We start from the raw sequence: 13482 nt of genomic DNA on the forward strand, positions 1-13482 counted from the left end.
GCAGAAGAGGTTATTTGTACTTTTGTTGGAAAGTGTTGTATCAAAACAAAATATATCTATAAATTTAAAGTAAATATAGTACATTTCCTGGCTGTGAAGGTGCTCTCCCAACCCCCACTTGCACTGCTAGGTAGGGTTTCCAGAAGATGGCTGCTATTTCTCCTCTCCTGGTTCTAGAAGACCCTTGGCACTAGGGTGGACCCCCTGCTACTCTATAGTTTATAAATATTTATTTGTGTGATCCCACCACTGATTATCAGTTGATATCAATTAGTCAGCCATACATAATTAATGTTTAAAAATGGATATTTATTAAGTTTAGTAAGAACATTTGGCACAAAATACATCCCTTCCAAAACAAGGGCACCTTATCTTACACACACACACACACACACACACACACACACACACACACACAGAATTCAAGGGAAAGTGGATTCAATCCAAAAAGACAAGTAGCAAAGGAGGTATCTCACAGGTTTAGAAGTTCATGAAGCTTCCCCTTAGGTACAAAAAGACTTTCTACTGGACTCTTTGTAGAATTTGAAGCTGTCTTTTTGAGATAGTTGGGATGAAGAGAATCTAGTTTTTCTTTCTTTTTATTTTTGACTCTCAATAAAAATCTATCTGTAAGCTGAGACAGTGCTAGGATGTCTACAAGAAATCCAAAAATTTTCGAATCAAGAGAATTAAGTTTATCATCTAGTCAAGGTGAAGGGAAAAGATAGAGGATTTTCTCTACCCTTCCTTCCCCTCTCTCTCCCATCTCCAAGCAATTCTCTTTCAGGGACTTGACTAGACTACTGTTATCATTGGACTGGTTCCAAATCATCTTAACCAAGATCTATAGAATTTTATCAAGTTTCTTCATCCAATTCCAATATACTTACTTTATAGTTAATTCATCCAATAATTTTCATTCCTTCCACATTGACTAAGAACTCTTCACACTTATTTTAATGATTGACTGATACAACAAAAGTATTCCTATCATATTAAAGTAGTTACTTTAAGTGAGGTGCAGTGATAGATTGTTGAGTCCATTAACCAATCACCCTTACATAAATAAACAACAAACAAGAGAGCAGAATCCACTTGATCTAGGGTACCTAAGTTTTACAGTGAAATAGAGCACTGACTATGGAATCAGGAGGATCTGAGTTCAAATTCAGCTTCACAACCTAATACTTCCTGACTATGTGTGACTCTAGGCAAGTCTCTTAACTCCAATTGTCTCACCAAAAAATAAATTAATTAATTCCATTGCTTTTCATATTTGGTTTTCTGTATCTTCACTTTGCAATTCTCTCTTTAACCATGGGGCATAGCAATAATAACTTACATTTCTACAGTACTTCATACTAGTCATCTAATTTTACCCATACAACTGCCCTGGGATGCAGGTGGCACAAAAGGAGAAAACTGAGGCTCAGGATGACCTATGAGAGTACACAAGCAAGTGAAATGTCACCTGATTTACTCAACATTCTTTCCACTATATATGTCACCTACAGAACTGATTGAGGTAAATCCACAGTATGGTAAGTTTATGGTTCTGGAATCATAAATTTGGATTCAAAATCATGAACAAATCATTTTACTTCCCTGTGCCTCAGCTTCCATACCTATAAAAGAAAGGATGGACTAGTCAACTTTTGAGGTAATTCATTTTAGCATTGTTCTACGCATTACATCATCCTTGAAATTTCCAATTTTCATAGTATTTATCAGATTATTCAACTTTTTGTACCTAGTCTTTTAAGACCAGTACTATTTTCTCTACTTGACAAGAAAAAAATATTGGAAAAGAAGCTGGAACCACCTCAAGAGGGAATATTCATCTTGAAACATGAACAAAAATATCATCCTTCTCCCTCCAACAACAAAAAATCATGTTCAAGCTTAGATTTGTCAAAAAGTAATTAAAACATTTGCAATTGGCAGAATCCAATGATATAATTTATTAATCTGGTACAGAATTATGATTTGAGGGGCAAGGAAATAAGTAAATAATTACATTGTCTTATTACATGACTGGTGATGCAATAAAGGTGTCAAATGGACATTTGTATGGAAGTTATATTATGCTCCTAAAATAAAACTAGAAAGAAAAGCAGAGTTTATGAAGAATTCACTTTGATTCTTCCCAATCCCCTATTACCATCCTGTGACTGCCTTCTTTCTGATTTCATTCTGTTCTTTCTTCAGTGCATATAAAGATGAATATCCATGTTATTGTTGCTAGGATTAATGAGTAATAAGGATTAACAAACAAGAATCTGCAAGCTAGAGTTCCAAGACAAAAAACTTCAGAGGCAATATTTTCAAAGTGAAATCCAACATTTTAGGATATTAGAGAAGGTTCTGATATTGTATAGTTGTCCTGAACTATGTGGGGGCAGGGGAGGAAGGGGTATGCTGGATGAACTTTTTTATGTGTCTCAAGGGTCTCCAATTTTATTTCCATAAAAATCTTTTCCTCTTTGAGTTGAAATCCTTGGTTTTAAAAATAGGGGAAAAAACAAACAAAAAGCCAAAGCTATCTGATTTTAGAACAGACACTAGATACTTAAGAAAGAAATCTGTGATCAAGAAAATATTTTTAGTCTAATAGATTTTAGAAGTCTTTATTTGCATTGTCAAGTTGGATCCCCTTAAGGCTGACTAATTCTACTGCTTTGCATTATAGGAGTTGTAGTTATGTTTAAAATAATATTGGCTCAGACACTCATTCTGGTGTGTTCCTCCAATATCAATCAGCAATTAGTACCTTTCTAATATTATCAGTATTATCAATTATCACTGCTCTTATCATTTTAACCAGTTGATAGCTCCTAGATATCATGAATAAACAATTAATTAGAATTTATAAAGAAATATTTCCAAAGAGATTATAGCTAAAAGCAGAAGTACAAAGACATCTCCCCAAATCAGGATCATAATCTTCTATCTACCACCTTGGATCCCAGGGGAGAGTGAGATCAAACTTCAAGTGGATGCTATGAAACATTTGTTCTATTAACTTCTATGTGAGTTGGAGCCTTGATGCAGTTTGCATTATCATGGCTAATATTCTGATCCTCTACTCATTTGGATCAAGAAGTTTTGCTCATGCCTCTATTTGACCTCTATCTCAAGGAGATCATAAGAAAGGGAAAAGGACCACATGTGCAAAAATGTTTGTGGCAGCCCTTTTTGTAGTGGCAAGAGACTGGAAACTGAATGGATGCCCATCAGTTGGAGAATGGCTGAATAAGTTATGTAATGGAATATTATTATTCTATAAGAAACAATCAGCAGGATGATTTCAGAGAGGCCTGGAGAGACACGAACTGATGCTAAATGAAGTGAGCAGAACCAGGAGATCATTGTATATGGCAAGAGCAAGATTATACAATGATCAGTTTTGATGGATGTCTCTTTTCAACAGTGAGATGATTCAGATCAGTTCCAATGGTCTTGTGATGGAGAAAGCCATCAGCACCCAAAGAAAGTACTGTGGGAATTGAATGATGCTTGCTTACATTTTGTTTTCTTTCTCATATTTTTCCTTTTTGATCTGATTTTTCTTGTGCAGCATGATAAATGTAGAAATATGTATATTTCACATATTTAACATATATTGGATTACTAGCAGTCTAGGAGAGGAAGTGGGGGGAAGGGAAGGAAAAAATTTGGAATACAAGGTTTTGCAAAGGTAAATGTTGAAAATTACCTATGCATATGTTTTGAAAATAAAAACCATTAATTTAAAAAAATACAGTTTCAAAAAGAAGAAGTTTTGCTCCTTAGTACTGCCCTGGCTTATTAAGCTTGGCTTTGGGCACACTCTGGTCACTGAACATGGGCTTCCCCAATATTTTGAAGTCTCTTAAAGTCCTGTCCCAAAGAAAAGAAGACTCAAACAGGAGAGGATTAACATTGTCCCTCAGGGATAGTAGATATTTACTTGCAGAGATATGTAACAAAGGCCCTAGGAGAAATGTATTTACTGTCTGATGTCCAGGGGAAGGTAGGCACTTTTAGACCTCTAGAGATTACACAGTGAGCACATATTTTCGTGGGGCCTTCATTGTGTTTCTCTGGAGGGAGAATAATTCAAAAGAAAAAGAAAAGTCACTTCTAGAAAAAATGATTTAACTGAGAGTTACAGATCAAGCATTGAAAGAGTTGAAAGAGACCTCAGAGGCTGGCTATATTGTTCAAATCCCTCATTTTTCAAATGAAGAAAGAATAAATTAAAGAATAAATTTAATTAATATTTCTTGTTTTTATATCACCTAAATTTCCCTTATATTGCTTCTTCAACCCATTCACACTGAGTCATCCCTTATAACAATGATTTCAGAAGAAGGAGGAAGAAAAGAGGGAAGAAAAGGGAAAAGAAGGAAAAGGGGAAACAAGAACAATATTCAGGACATTTGATTAGCACATGGAAAAAAAAAACCTGATATTATCATGAGACCTCTACTTCCATACATACCTATACACACTTTTACAAAGGAGTTGGGAGGAGTAAGCTTCTCACATTTCTCAAGTCTCTTCTTTGGGACAAAGCTTGTTCTTTGTAATTTTGTAACATTCATTTTCTGTAATTTTGTAGTTTGTGTTCATTTCATTTTGTAATCATGTAATCATTTTGTTTGTAATCATGGTACATATTGTTTTCTTAGTTCTGTGTATTTCACTCTGAATCAGTTTATGTAGCTCTTTTCATACTTCTCTATCATCATATTCATAATTTCTTATAACATTCATTTCATGTGCCAAAATTTGTTCAACCATGATCTCACTTTTCTTATCCTTAAAATGAAAGGCTTGGCCTGGATGATTGTTGAGGTATTTTCATGCTCTAAAACCTATGATTGCATGATCTTAACTTTATTATTGATGTTAAGTAACAGTATTGAAAATCCTTCTCCTAACCTTCCTCCCATTTAAAGGAACTCCTTCTATCTCCATTGAGCCTGCAGCCCTTTTCTCTTCCTTCTTGGAATGACAACATCCTGGAAATTGCTCTTTGGTAAGTTTATCATTGGGGTTGCCATTTCTTGAAGAGTCATAAATTTAGCCTCCATATTGGTTCTTCTTTCTAGCTCTTTGTTTCATATATATATATATATATAAAACCCCATTAGAATGTAAACTTGTGAGAATAGAAATCATCTTGTTTTCTCATATTTATATTCAAGTACCTAGCAACTAGTAAAACATTTAGTTAGTTTTATTTATCTCTCTAACCATGTATCTGTCAATCTATCCAATGACTGATTTTTATCTTGACAAGTATTCCCCATTAATAACATATTAAACTCAGTTTAATAATGTTTAGGCTACTATAGTGCTTGGTCAATGACACCATTATTTTTATGAATCCTTCGTGGTTCCTGTAGTTATAAGTTCTTCTTTAGTACAGGACATAGGAACCTTTTACCTACATTACTAACATTACCCTTCTAGAGCTGCATGAAAGAAAAAAAAAATATATATATATATATATATATATATATATATATATAGTCCCAGGCTTTTTTGAGGGGAGGATTTCCTTTATATTTTTTATGAGATTGGATTATTTAAATCCTGCATTTCTAACTATGGATCTGAGCATTTTATAGTTTTGTAAATATTCATCCATTTTGTTTACATTTTAAATTTTAGTGTGTAATTGGGCAAAATAGTTTAAAATAATTTCCTTCATTTCCTCATTTGTTATGATTCTTAAATTTTAATATTCATAATTTCACTTTCTTCTCTGTTTTCAGATTAAGAAGCAGTTTATTAAACTTTTTTTTCTGAGATAATTGGGATTAAGTGACATGCCCCGGGTCACACAGCTAGGAAGTGTTAAGTATCTGAAACCAGATTTGAACTTCAGTCCTCCTAACTTCAGGGCCAGTGCTCTATCCACTGAACTACCTAGCTGTCCCTATTAAACTTTTGTTTGAAGAACTTTAATTTTTAAATCAACTCAGTGGGGAAGTTGCTAATTTTTTGTATATCTTTGATTTTCAGAATTTCTCTTTTTGTATTTAGCTGGGAATTTAAAAAAAATTGTTGTTGTTTAGGTTTTTTTAAGTTGCATGCCCATTTGTTGTTCTATTCTTTCTCTTTTGTTAATGAAAATGCGTAAAGATATAATTTTTCTCCTAATAACTGATTTGGCTTTATGCTTTAAGATATTGGCATACCATCTCATTGCTGTCATTTTCTTTGATAAAATTATTTGTAATATCTATGATTTGTTGACAAGATATACTTATTAAGTTCTAATCTACTATACAACAAACATATTAAATTCTGGGCATACAAGGACATTATTGAAGACTCTGCTCTGCAGGAACTTTTATTTTATTGTGGGGGGAGATCAAAATGTATATAGGCAAAAATGTAATAGTATAATGAAGGGAGAGAGACCAATCATACAAAGATGTATAATTGGTGAGCTTGCTTCAGGAAATTTGTGATAACACTGAAGGGAAGTCTGTCTTACTGTGTGGTCAAGAAAAGGCTTTTTGGCTGATTGTGGGGTACCTATAAAGGTCTTAATAGGGCTTATCTCCATCTCTTTTCCTTCTTGCTAACAATAATAATATTAAGAATAATAATATACCTTTATGTGGTGTTTTAAATTTGCCAAAAAAACTTTACATGTTACTTCATTTGATCCTCAAAACAAACCTGGGATTAGGTGCTTTCATTATCTTCATTTTACAGTTGAGAAAACTGAGGCAAACAGAAATGACTTGCCCAAGGTCACATAAGTAGTAATTATTCAAGCATGATTTTAATTAAATTCTTCTGGATCACAAGCTCCACCACCAACTATTGAGTTCTTTTCTGCAAGGTAAAAAATAACACTTCTGGAGGGCCAGTGGGATGATGACAGATGTTCTGGAGTCAGCTGGTATTAGCTCTTGAGAGTTGATTCAGTTTACCTGGGAAATAAGTAAATGCCACCAAATCAGACCTTAATTCATTTTGTGTAGTATCTATGCATGAGAAATCAATGGGGTGAGGCAGCTAGGTGATACTATAAATAGAGTGTCAGCTCTGAAGTCAGGATAACCTGAGTTCAAATGTGATCTCAGACACTTTTAACACTTCCTAGATGTGTGACCCTGGGCAAGTCACTTAACCCCAATTGCCTCAGGGGGAAAAAAGGAAAGTGATGGGCAGACATTTTAATAATGTAAACTTTAATTTAATTTAATTTAATAAGTAAACTTTAAAATGTATCTTGGTTATACATATATATGTACATACATACATACATATATATATGTATGTATGTATGTATATATACACATAGATACATATTTCGAGGAGGGGGAAGTCTGTTGCTGAATATTCAACATACCTCTAGATGGGGAGGAATTAACTTGGTGGTGAAAAATCATGTTTATCTGTTGGTTGGTTGTTGTCCTTCATTCTCAAAGAGGACCAAAATGACATCACTATGCTGGGGTCAAGGTACATTGTATCCAACTGTGAATCCAAGGTAAATAGCTTTCAGGGCATCAGATGATAGTGCTCATTGTTACCATCAGTGTAAAACTGAATTTCATCTGCATTCTTACTGATCTAAGAATCACTTGCACTTTACTTTTGATCCTGCCTTCTAAGAGATGGTAAACCCTATGGAATTCTCATTTTTTTGTTTAGTAGCTTCTGAATTTCCCCATTATTTTCATCAAACCAATCTTGATGTTTATAAGTGTTCTGTCCCAGATGAGAAAATGTGATGCAGTGTACCAAATCTCTGAAAGCTACCTATTTCTTTTCTGTTAAACTGTTGCACATTGTGTATTGGTTTAGTTTTCCCTTCAAGTTAGGAACAAACTGTTCACACTCAAGAGAAGCACTGTAATCTGTTGACATTAAGTCTTCTGGGAGTCATTTTACCTTGGGATTGCCACTTTTGTTGAATGTGAATGTTTAGCTTGGAAAATAACCAAGGTTATATCAGTCGAACATGATGCACCACATATTATCTTCATCACTCTTGCATCCTATCTTTTTCTCCTTACAATGGCATATTCTATTAAATGCCATTGTTTGGTACGAGAATACATACATAAAGTTTTATTGCATTTTGGAAAATTAAAGACAATGTTGGTGATGAGAAGGTCATGAAATGCACAAGTCTTCAGAAACAAGTCATCATTGCTTTTGCCATTTCTGATTCCATTCCTGCCAAGGACTTTCTGCCATTTCTGATCAACTGTGCCTACTCTAGTGTTAAAGTTACTCAAAATTATAAGGATGTCCTCTTTTGGCACATTAATTATCAGGGTCTCCAGATTTTCATAAAACTTTTCTTTGACCTCATCAGGGTTCATCATGGTGGAATCATACACTTGGATAATGGTGGCATAGCATGTTCCTGCAAATGGCAATGGCATTACCATGAGTCTGTCACACACTCCTTTTGGGAGGCACACAAACCTATTAACTAGGTTTTTTCTTCCCTGAGGCAATTAGGGTTAAGTGATTTGCCCAGGGTCACACAGCTAGGAAAATATGAACTCAGGTCCTCCTGACTTCAGGGCTGGTGTTTTATCCACTGTGCCACCTAGCTGTCCCAACTAGGTTAGTTTTAATTGCAAAATCTACACAAGTTTCACAACACTCCCCTTCACTATACCACTCCAGAAAAACATGTATCTAGCTTTGACTTCATTTGCCAGCCTTGTTTCATTCAAAGCTGCTTTGTGGATGGGACACCTGCTGAGTTTTCTCACAACAAGAACCTTTATCTTTCAGATTTTCATATTGTTCTTAAATTTGTGTGCATTCCAGGTACTGATTATGAATGGCATCATCACAAAAGTTTTTTTTACTTTTTTGGTATTTTGACCACAGGATGGGATCCTCACCTGCCAGGTAAGCAAGACAAGATTGGGTAAAACAGATGATTTTTAAGGTAACTTTTCTAGCCTTTTCCTCATTCCAGAAGGTAAGCAGTGTAGCCCTTTAACAAGACTGCTCAGACATTCAGGGGACTGCTAAAATCCAGTGCTATTTCAGTCCACTAAGAGGACAACCCTGTGAGATACCTATGCACAGGGTTGTGATGACTGCTCCTATTGTATCTGCATCTTCTGCTACATCATTTGCCTATTACCACAGGAGGTAGTTAAAAAGGGTTAAATGGTCTTGTGACTTGAGAATTAATTGGATTTGAGTAAGGCAGAGTTGCACAAAGTCATTGGCCTCAGTCTTTCTTCCAGAGTCATTAAAGTCCAGTGGCAAGACAAAAGTTAAGAAGACTAGTGATGGCCCAGAATGCAGTGGATGACCTTGGTGTAACATTGGAATTGATATTTGAATACTTAAGAGACAGTTGAGAATTTATCTGTTCCTGAAATTTTTTCTTTGAATGTTCATGTGTGACTTATTTAATTTCTTTCTCTGAAAATTAGGTTATTTAAATTTCCTATTTCTTATTTTGTTAATTTGAGTGTTTTATATTTTTACAAATTTACTTATTTTATATTTGGAAATATTTATTGGTTTTCTTTATACATAGTTGGTTAAAATGGTTTTTAATAACACTCTTTTTATATTTATTGTGAATTTTTGATACTGGTAATTTGGTTGTTCTTTTTCTTTAAAAAATTAAATTAGATAATATTTTGTGATTTGAATATCATACATATCTTGTTTTAAATTTTATTGTTTTTTATTTATTTTTAGAATTTCAGTTTTGGAATTTAATAGAAGTTTTATAATTTAGTGGTTTTTCAATACTCTTAGTTGGATTCACAATCCATTGATGATCCCTTTTGGTTAATAAAAATGGTTAGAGTTATAAATTTTCCCCAAAGACTACTTTGACTATATCCCACAAATTTTGGAATATTACTTCATCATTATGTTTAATGAAGTTATCCATTATTTCTAATATTTGTTCTTTGATCCAATGATTTTTCAGTATTAATCTATTTGTGATCAATACAATTACCATTCATGATTCCAGAGGATTAATGAAATATCCTATCCATTATAGAAAACTGAAAGAATTAGGGCATAGAGCAGAGAAAGTATGACAATAAATACAGGAATTAACATTTTATGCCAGTCTCTGCAATAGTTGGGAAGTAGCAAGAGATAGAGGGAAAAGAATCTTTGATTCAGGAAGATTCAAGTCTTGCTATTGACCAATATTAGCTGAGTCACCATTACTTAGGATCCCTGTGCCCCAGGAAAATAAAACTTTAAGTTATTATTGAGTTGTCAAACTTACCACCAATTGTATTGGTGTAAGAACCAGACTGGGAGTACCCTCCCAACTAATTAACTAACTAACTAAATTTATATATGCAGTTGTGTATACATCTGTGTAAAATTTTTCTCCATAGAATAGTATGCTCCAATTTTATTTTTAATATTTTAATTGTTTACCAATTACATGTCAAGACAATTTTTAGAATTTATTTTTACAAGATTTGAGTTCCATATTTTTCTTCATCCCTCCCTCTCCTTTCCTCTTCTTAGAATAGTAGGCAAATTGATATAGGTTATATATGTACTATCATTTTAAGCATAGTTTCATATTAATTATAAATAAAATGGGAAAGCATATAAAACAATAAAGTAAGTGAAAATAATATGCTTCCATTTCATTCAAAGTCTATCAGTTCTTTACCTGGATGTGGATATCATTTTCCTTCCTGAGTCAACTTTGTACTTGTCTTGAATCATTGTGTTATTAAGAGCTGAGTCATTCATACTTGATCATCACATAATGTTGCCCATACTATATACAATGTTTTCTTGGTTCTGTTCTTTTCACTTTGCATCAGTTCATACAAATCTTTCAAGGTTTTTCTGAAATCTGCCTCTTTTTTATTTTTTATTGAACAATAATATTCCATTACATTTATATACAATTTGTTCAGCCATTCCCCAACTGATTAATATCCTTCAATTTCCAATATTTTGCCATCATGAAAAGAGTTGTTATACTATTTTTGTACATGTGTCCTTTCAATATTTAATTGTCTTTTTGGGAAACAAACCTAGTAATGATATTGCTGGAACAAAGAGTATGCATAGTTTGGTTGCATGGTTCCAAATTGCTCTCCAGAATAATTGGATCAGTTCACAAATTTGCCAACAATGCATTAATGTTCCAATTTCCCCACATCTTCTCCAGTATTCATCATTTTCTTTTTTTGTCACATTAGCCAATCTGATAGGTAGGTATGCAGAATTGTTTTAGTTTGCATTTCTCCAACCAAAAATTATTTAGAGCATTTCTTCATATGTTAATAGTTTTGCTTTCTTCAGCCAAAGACTTCCTGTTCATATCAATTGAGGAATGAAAGTTTGTATTCTTAAAAATTTGACTCCGTTCTCTATATATTTGAGAAATGAAGCATTTATAAGAGACACTTGCAGTAAAGATTTTTTCCCAGCTTTCTATTTTCCTTTTAAATCTTGATTGCATTAGTTTTGTCTGCACAAAAGCTTTTTATTTTAATGTAATCAAAATATTTATTTTACATTTTGTAATGCTTCATTTCTGAAATTGTTTGGTTATGAATTCTTCCCTTCTCTATAGATCTGACAGGCAGGCTGTTCTGTGCTCTTCTAATTTGCTTATGGTATCACATTTTATGTCTAAAGCATGTACCTCTTTGAACCTTATCTTGCTATATAGTATGAGATATTGGTCTATACCTAGTTTTTGTCTTACTCTTTTTCAGTTTTCCCAGCAGTTTTTGTCAAATAGCAAGTTCTTACCCCAAAGGCTCAGGTCTTTAGGTTTATCCAACATGGTCATTTACCACTGTGTCTTGTGTACTGTTGTGGAGGTCTTTTAAGAGCTCATGGCATATGAGCCCTTTGATCTCAGAGGTGAGATGAATGAGGCAGGAGACTCATAGGGTGTGAAAAGAGATCCAGTTTATTATGCTGTACAGCCTTGTTGATAGACATTTTTGAAAGCATGATCAGAATGTGAACAGTAGACAATCCCCAATCCCATTCAGAGAAGCAGCTCCTGGGCATTGTGTATGCATGGAATCTACCAATGGGAGGAGAGACAAACCAGCAATTCAGCAGCTCCCTCACAGGCAAGAGGCCCTATTCAGCCATCCCTGTTCACGTAGCCACTGGCTGTGACCCTCAGCTTACACCTATTCCCACAATCACAAATCAATGCTCCTTACTCAACAAGGGTGTTTCTGCAACGTGGCAGAAAACTTATTGTGCATCAAAGGTCGAGGTAGCCTCAGTACTCCCTCTCAGCAGAATCCCATACCCTTGTAATCCCATACCCTTGAATGTCTACTTGTCTACACTCTATTTTTCACTCAATATCAGATACTTTTGATTATTGCTTTATAACATAGTTTGATATCTATTTGTCTTCTCTACTTTCACCATTTCCCTCCTCACCAGTCTTTTGCTTCTGTCTATTCCTTCGATCTGCTCTCCCTTCTGTCAGCCATGCCTTCATCCCCCTCCACCTTTACTTATTTTTTTCCCCTTCTATTTTCCTGTTGGGTTAGATAGATTCTACATTCAACTATATTATTCTCTCCTTGAGCCAATATTGCAAGTAAGGCTCAAGCAATGCTTATGATCTACCTTCCCATCTGTTCTTCTGTTCTACTGTAATAGATTTTTCATATTTCTTCATGTGAAATAATTTACCCCATTCTACTCTCTTCCTTTTGCACCAGTGTTCTCCTTTTTCTCATTCCTTAGTTATCTTTATGCTACCTCCTCAAATTCACTTATATCTTAATCTACTCTATATATTTCTTCTAGCTGTACTATTAGTGATACAATTTTTAAGAATTACAAGTATCATCTTTCCATGTTTCCTTATGTTTCCTTTTCCTCTTTTTACCCTTTTTACATGTTTATGCTTCTCTTGGATCTTGATATTAGAGAATAAATTTTTTGCTTTAATTCTGGTTTTCTCATTATGAAAGCTTGAAATCTTCCTATTTCATTGAATGATCATTTTTTCACTTGATGTATTATGCTTAAATTTGCTGGAAAGTGATTCTTAGTTGTAATCCTATCTCTTTTGCCTTCTGGAACATCATGTTCCGTGACCTCCAGTCTTTAAATGTTGCAGCTGCTAAGTCCTATGTGATCCTTTTGTGATTGTTTTATCTATAGGTGTTTTGACATTGTTGTTTCTTCTAATATTGCATCTTGATCTTCCCTGTCACCATACTAACTTTCTATGCTCAGATTTGTTGTTGTTGTTGTTTTTGCTCATCTTTTTTGGCCTTTTTTCCTTTTTTTAAATTTGATATTTGCTCCCAGATTGGAAGGAGTAGTGTCTCAGGCTTGTTGTGCCATTGACTGCAACCCCTGGCTATTTACCTGGTACTGCATTGATACTGCCCTTAGGCCTATGAAGGAACCCTGTGTCTGGTATTACACTAAGTGGGTCAGGCAGAGGAGACTGGTGCCTCTGGCAGATGTAGGGGTCTGGTAGCTTACCTAGTGCTG

At 34.3% G+C, this 13482-nt stretch overlaps 1 pseudogene; it reads right to left on the bottom strand.

The window, feature by feature from the left end:
* LOC141561887 (E3 ubiquitin-protein ligase KCMF1-like) overlaps positions 1–13482 on the bottom strand; it is a 76275-nt pseudogene that overhangs the window by 37732 nt on the left and 25061 nt on the right.

Source organism: Sminthopsis crassicaudata, chromosome 3 (assembly GCF_048593235.1).
Source record: "Sminthopsis crassicaudata isolate SCR6 chromosome 3, ASM4859323v1, whole genome shotgun sequence".
NCBI lineage: Eukaryota > Metazoa > Chordata > Mammalia > Dasyuromorphia > Dasyuridae > Sminthopsis > Sminthopsis crassicaudata.